Source organism: Halyomorpha halys, unplaced genomic scaffold, assembly GCF_000696795.3.
Source record: "Halyomorpha halys isolate HHAL.00 unplaced genomic scaffold, Hhal_1.1 Scaffold353.1, whole genome shotgun sequence".
Taxonomy (NCBI): domain Eukaryota; kingdom Metazoa; phylum Arthropoda; class Insecta; order Hemiptera; family Pentatomidae; genus Halyomorpha; species Halyomorpha halys.
In genome coordinates this window covers 60791-69033 of record NW_027105574.1, presented here as the reverse complement: position 1 = coordinate 69033, position 8243 = coordinate 60791, and positions in this window count along the sequence as shown.

Below are 8243 nucleotides of genomic sequence, written 5' to 3'. Positions count from 1 at the left end.
CAATAAGGAACGAAAGAAAAAAGTTGTATTAAAATTTAATGCTATGAATACTGGTTTTAAGTAGTATCCGTCGGCAATGCTCGAAAATCAGTGTCAAATGACGACATTACGCAGAGGTAGGTGACCCATGGCTCAAAGCGTAAATGTCACCAGAAAAGAGAACCAGAAGATCGGAACGTGTAGACAGGACATAAAAGTTGTATAGACCATAATCCGCAGTTACAAGATGCTTAGGGCGCTGGAAAAAAGGGAAGCGCCTGGCGCAGTGCGGCACTGATTTGGGTTTAGCATAGCCCTCCCCCCCCCTTCCAGTCCTCTAAATATTTACTAACTATTTTCAACACCTTCCTTCCCCCTCCCTTCCACATAATTACCTACAGCCGCATCCTCCACCTCTTTGTACCTGTCCGTATTCCTGGCGGGCTGGTCGATATTAATGTCCAACACCCGGGCTCCTAGCTACTGGGGACACTTCTGATGTGCTGTATGGACTTCCTAATAGTGATACGAATACTATATTAACACAAATTGGCATATATAGAATTTAATAAAAAAAACAAAAAAAAAACTATAAAATATAATTTGTTTATATTAGTAAGTTTACTTTCCTAAACCACTACAATTATGAAATTTTCTGATTGATATCAATAAAATAAACTATACAGGTTAAGATAAGGCCATATTTTCATAAGCTTATTATTATTAAAAAATTTTCGAATAGATGATATTTTTGTCATGAATAAATAAATACACTTATACGGAATACTTTGCGGGAAATGTTTCTTATTTTTAAATTCCGAATCTGCTTATCACGCGCCTTCTATCCAAAAACTTAAAAATTACATTTTACATAAATATTATCCTTCCCACTGTCCTTTATAGATGCGAGACGTGGCCTCTTACACTAAGGGATGAACAGCGACTTAAGGTTTTCGAAAATAAAGTATTACGTAAAATATTCGGACCGTAGAAGAAAGAATTAACGGAAGAATTTAGAAGACCATACAACACTAAATTATAGGGCCAACACCCGGTAAATATAATTCAAGTTACAGCATTGCGGCGTATAAGATGGGTGTGTAAGGTTGTAGGGCTTGGTAACGAGCGGATACCTAAAATGTTAATTAACACTGAACCAACGGGTAAACGTCCGAGGGGTAGACCAAAACGTAGAAGGAAGGATTGTGTTAAAACTGATTTAATAGAATTGTGTTAATGGAAGGATGTATGTTAAATATGATAGGTGGTATCGGTATCGAACCTTCGGGTTCATTAAGCCTTCATTATTATTACTCGATCTACGACACGAAGGAGAACACAACAAAGTAAGGAATCCTTCATAGGACACCCTCACCCGAAATCCCATAATTACGACCGGCCTTATCTCATTTTCCGAACATTTAATTAAAACGATTAGAGAAGTATTAGCAAAAAAAAACATTGAAAAAGTAACAATAATTGGAAATTGCCTTGAACGGAACAGTAAACATCAATGGTTTTAGGAAATACAATGATAAACGATTAAATAATGGTTAATTAATAATAATAAATATATTTTATTCTATATATAGTTCTATTCTGTATACATAGTTAATGTTATTGACGAATTTCAGCTGCTTGCATTGAAGGATATCGTTTACAAGAACATAGTTTTATGTGTGAGCGTGAGCTTGCAATGTAAGGTGGTTTCAAATTTTTTCCGGTGAAATACGCTGTTACGAGGTTATCATTTACTAATATATCTTATATTTTAGTTGCTTTAATTGAATTAAAGAGTCAGAATCCATGACTAGACTAGGATATTTAGACAAAAATTTACCGGACAATTTTTTTAAAATATACTATGACATTAATACTTTTAATATTGCATACACACACTCATATATATATAACTCTACAATAGGTCACAGGAGGGGGGTATTGGTAACACTTGAGATGTTTAGTTGAATGCTATATGACCTTCCAAGCTTGCACTCAATCCAGTTAAATGTCAGTTACTTACTCGAGAGAAGAACGATGAGGGGGGTGGGGGAGGTTATCTCAAGAGGTCTGAATCAACTCAATCTCCAATCTTAAATTCTAAATTTTTTTTTTAATTAAACTTGTACCAGACCTCAAGCTACATATGCTTAATTAAAATCTTAACATTCATTATTCATAGAAAGCAAAAAGAGAAAAGAAAAAAATATTACTACTGAAAGACTCCTAAACATATTTTTAGGTTATATAATAATTGTAAATATCCTATAAATGTTCAGATCCATTTTATTTATTTATTTTTATTATCATTTTATGTTATTCATTTATTATTTCTTGTACATAGTTCAATTATATTAATTTTCTTTATGTTTGCATATATTTAGAGAGAGATTTTATTTATGTAATTTTTTTTTCATTTATTTATTTATTTTTATTCTTATGTTATTTTAGTATGAATGTAATCAGATTTCACTATTACTCATCACCTAACAATGTTGAGGCAGATTGTAATATTTATCAATAAATAAAAAAAAATGTTTAGATCCAATCTAGACATCAAGACTAAAAAGCCCTTTTGGGTAAATGAACAGCAGAGTATAATGCATCTCACATCAACAACCTAAAAATAGAGTTAATGATAACAGAGTAAACTTACAAACAATTAATTATGCACTATATTAACTTGATGTAGTGAGTACAATTATTTTCAAATAAATATTTTTTTCTTTAATTTCTGTTTATATTGAATGAATGAATATTGGAATGCTAATACTTACAACACTAAATTTATAGCAGATTGTATTAATTTTGTTCAATAAATATTATATTACATACTAAAAAAAAATATTGAGAAATTCGATTTGCTTTGCGATTCAACATTTATCTAATAAAATTTCGAAATTCATTTTACTATTTAAGTAATTAAATTTATTTGGGAAGATTAATAGTTGACTTTATATAGTAAATTGCAGAAATCGGATTCATAGTTCGGGTGGCGTTAAATAAAAGAACCAAAATAGTATGAAAAACTATTCATTGTTACTTAACGTTTCGCCCCACTTTGCAGGGCTTCCTCAGGGCTAAATGATAAAAATATATTTTAATATTAAAAAACATTTTAATCTTTGTATTTTGTTCTCATTTAGCCTTGAAGAAGACCTGCAATGTTTGACAAAACGTTGCTTAGCAATAAATATATTTTTCTTTACAATTTTGTACCTTTATTGACCGCCACCCGAACTATCTTTCTGATGTCTACTAAATCTATTGTTTAATGGATCTTTGTCACTCATGCAGAAGAGAAATTAGCTTATTATAATTTTAATATAAGGTGAAAAAAAATCCAGGAATTAACCATGTGCAGGAAACGTCTGAATGACAAATAATGCTGCAAGGGAAGTTTTGGAATAAATATAAAGTTTTGGAATATTAAATTTAAGGATTAACATTTTCTAAATTACTGTTTGTCGAAGGCTGTCCTAATACATTTGGATTTTATACATGTTTTAATGTTATTTTATTGAAATTTCTGAAAATTAAATATTTTTTATAATAATTTAATGAAAAATCCAGTATTTTAATCGGACATCTTCCCTACAAGCTACTGTGGTGATTAATATATTAGAAAGCGAAAGATGAAGGGGGTTAAATAATTTTTTTTTAAACAAAAATCTATTTACTGAAACGTTAGGAGCAAAGTGGAAACAATACAAAAGCCGTGAGAGCTTCAGAATAAACCGGTGCCGGCAACTGAATTTACATTACAAAGAAAAAGGGCTGACCACCGGCAGTTAATCAGTCATTTGGACCCTCCGCTCTAAACTTTTTTTTCCTTTTATTAGTTCTAATTTTAATTGGATTTCTAAAAAAAAAATTTAAACAGGAGCAAGCATTTTTTATTTATTTCCCTTAAAATATAAGCCAATTACGGCTCCAATTTCTTATTGTAAGCAAAAGTGGGTAAGATCCCCTTCTCCTGTTTCTGGAACAGTCTATTGTTTGGAAGGTTGAGGTCATTAAAGACTATTGGAATTCGAGGATAGTAGTTACTTCTTCCTTATTTATTCAATTCCAAAGGTCAGTATTTATTTCGAGCTAGCATGAGGAAAAAAGAGAGTTTGGTTTCATATGAAGCTCATTTATTCCTTTAAAAAAATATTATTTATTACTAATAAATAAAGAAAAGAATGATATAGAAAAAAATTTTTTTTTAATTAGATGGTCCTATTTACGGTCAATAAAAAAAAATTTAACTATTTATTATTGGCCAACGTTTCGACCCACAATGCACTTATTTATAAAGGCTGTTGTGATTGGTCGAGTATAATATACCTTTATGATTTAAGCCTATTGTGTACACTAATAATCGTTCATTTCACCAATCACAACAGCTCTTTTAAACAGCTACTGCGTGGGTCGAAATATTGGCAATTAATAGTTGAAACTAATTTTACTTTTTATTGAAGACACCCGGAACATCTTCTAATTCATACTATACTGTATATATAGGTATAATATTAAACATTTTATGTTCTTCCCCTCTTTATTTTATTTATTGATATATACAACTGTATTAAAAAAATATATATACGTAGTAAATTTGATGTTAGTTATAAAATGGCATGATAAAGGCATGTGGAGAGTCTACCCATTGATAGAGCTCCAATAAAATTTCTAGTGAAGAAGATCTCGAAACGATCTTCTTATCAGACGCCTAGGAGGATTATTAACGAATAAGGGAGAAGGCAAAAACAAAGTGGGTTTGAGAGGTTAGAAACCATTCCTACTTTCATCCGTCCCTCCAGCACTCTTCCCAAATTCAAGTCCCGCTTATTCCATCATTCCCTATCCACTCAGTTCCAATTGAATTCAAATACAACTCTTCTAAATATTTTTTCCCTAATACGATAAGTTTATATATTTTCCTATTACTTAATCTTATGTTACTTTATTAAGATTTTGTAATTTTTTCTATATATTAATCACTTGACGCTCTAAGGTTCTAAAGCCCACTCGCTATTTTTGTATTGTTATTTAATGGAAAAATCTCCCAGAATAAATAAAGAATTTATCATTATTATTTCCTCTATCAGAAGAATAAATCATTACTCAAAATATTTACACCAAGTAAATTTGATGTTAGTTATAAAATGGCATGATAAAGGCACGTGGAGAGTCTACCTATTGATAGAACTCCAATAAAATTTCTAGGAAGAAGATATCGAAACGATCTTCTTTTCAGACCCCTAGGAGGATTATTAACTAACGAAGGAGAAGGCAGGTTAAAAACAAGTGGGTTTGAGATGTTAGAAACCATTCCTACTTTCAACCGTCCCTCTTTCCAAATTCAAGTCCCGCTTATTCATCATTCCCTATTGACTCAGTTTCAATGAAATTAAAATACAACTCAATATTTTTCCCTAACCAATACGATAAGTTTATATATTTTCCTATTACTTACTGTCATGCTACTTTATTATCATTTTGTAATTTTTTTATGTATATTAATTACTTTTTCCTTTTATTTGACGCTCTAAGGCTCTAAAGCCCACTCACCATTTTTGTATTGTTATTCAATGGAAAAATCTCCCAGATAAATAAAGAATTTATTATTATTATTATTATTATTTCCTCTATTAGAAGAATAAATCATTACTCAAATACTTGTCAATTCTCAATAAAACTAATTAATATTTAACCATCAATTCAGAAACAAAGATTTAAAAAATATATCATGAATGAAGTGTATGATTTCATTTCTTCATTGAATAATAATTTCTGAAAACTTAAAAAAATCAATAAGTAGCTTTTACTTTATTTTTCATGTTTAATTGTTTCGTTGGGTAGATAACAATACATATAATTTGTAATTAAATGAATTTATATTTATTTATACAGAAGTTTTCACTTTATTTATTTATATATTTTTTGGAGCGTTTTATAATTTCCTTTCGAACAGTTAACAGGAAAATTAAAAAAATAAATGAATATTTTTTAAATTCTTGTTTTAATATATTTTTCCTTGATTTATTCTAATATTTTTTTTTATTTATCAAGTCATGATTTACGATTTGAAAACTACAATTTAGTTATTTTAATAATAAAAAAAACAAAACAAACTATTACTTAAACAATAAATACCATTTGTTCATTTCATAGTAGGAGAACATTTATAAAATAAGTATTAATTAAAACACTCTACATTTAATTGAGCCTGAGAGGAACATAATAGCATTTATCGCTATATAATATGATATGATTTAAAATATATCAATACTAATAACCTCTCGTTATAATTAACATAAAATATGTTTATTAATAGGAGAATCAATCATAATCAAATATATCGAAATTGTATCACAAACATTTGTAATGCATGTATTTAGACCAATTTAATATATATGAAATATTGGTACAGATCCTAGGACTGGATAATACAACTTGATAGTTTTATTGATTTCTTAAACTAAATATAAAAAATAATATTCTAAACTAAAAATATTCCAGACTTTCATTAAAATATAAATATTAAAAACATCAAACTACTATATTTTACTTATAAATCTCTCCAATTTAAGACACCGCTCTTTTAGAATAAGTTCATAAAATATTTTTTAAAAAGAAAATGCAAATATATTAATCTAAAACTTCCGTCGTCGTTTTAACGATTCCTCATATTAGTTTTAATTTTTAGACTAAACCACTAGGTACTTTAATTAATAAAGCATAAATCTGAAGCTTGTATATCCTCGTGGGGATTCTACTGGATGAGTACCATTCCAAGTCCAACTTGAGGAAGAAATCCCAGATGTACTGCAAATCTGACCCGAATTTGCACTATTTATCTTCAGAACCCCAAACTTTGAAACAAGACATTCATAGTTTGAACTTTATAAAACTAAACTCAAATTATGCGCTCATAGCGAAGAAATAAAAACAACATTCAAAAAACTTGAATAAACTAAGAAATTTTGATTATTTATTCCATACGAAGTATAAAAAAATTAACAATTTAAATAATAATAAAAGCTTTAAATCGAAAATAAATAATGACTACTGTCTTGCTTCCATCGAAACGAGATAACTATTCCAATATAAAATATTTTTTTCCTATATTTTTCTATGGATATTCTTAGACCCAAAATATGATTTCTTCATTATTTATAAAATATAGAGGATTTCTTTTTTCTTATATCTATCATGGCTTATATTCGATATGTCAATAGTAACTTATCTAACAGATTCATCTGTAATGGTTTCAACCTTGTCATTATATTATTTTTTTTATCAATGTCATATTTATTACATTTTCTCGTTAAATTTTCAATTACTGTTTACATTTTAAAAAAAATACTTTTATTAATGTCTGACTTCTTTCTACTAAAACCTAATTCTAATATTCCTATTGTATAAGTTTTCGTAAGTATATAAACATAAATATAATTATGTTTGATTTTTAATATCTAACGTAACATTAAACATGTTAGGAACACAATATCTATGTTTTAAAATATACATATAACAGTTATAATAGTTAAATAAGATGTTTTTTGTTCCATTTTTCAAATAACATTATTCTCTAAACCACAATAGTATTGAACCATATGATATAAAATAAGTATTTTCTATTTAATGTTTATTACAAAAAGGGCATAACCTAATTATGACTTATACATAAATGTTATGTTTCAAGTTTAGTTATATTACATAACAAATATAAATTTTAAAAGAAAAGGACATATCCCAAATATATTAGTTGGGTTTAGTACTTGGTAATTACAAAAAAATTAATGTTAGGGATATAATCGAAATATTTTAAAAACAAACCTTAAGTCTCCCAAATACCAGTTCATAATAAACAATCAATATTTCACTTATTATAACACCTTCAGCACAGAAAAAAAGGCAAGATATAAAAATAAACCACTACAGTGCAACTTACATAACAGCAAAAATAAAAAATTAGGGACAACACATTACTCCTAAAAGTCTCAACGTACTAAAAGAAATGTGCGATTACATACAGAGTTAAAAAATGTTATATTTAAAATATTTGAATATAATCAACAAAATAAAATATTCACGTAATACCTCCTAAAATCATAAATATAATTTATTAAAAAAAATTATGAAAAATACTTTTTCTAAGTTTATGGTATATCCGAGTATAAATATAAATAAAATACTTAAAATATTAAATTATAAATTAAACCAAAAAGCCCACTTGAAATTTTAATTGAATAGGGGCACTGAAGTATATATAT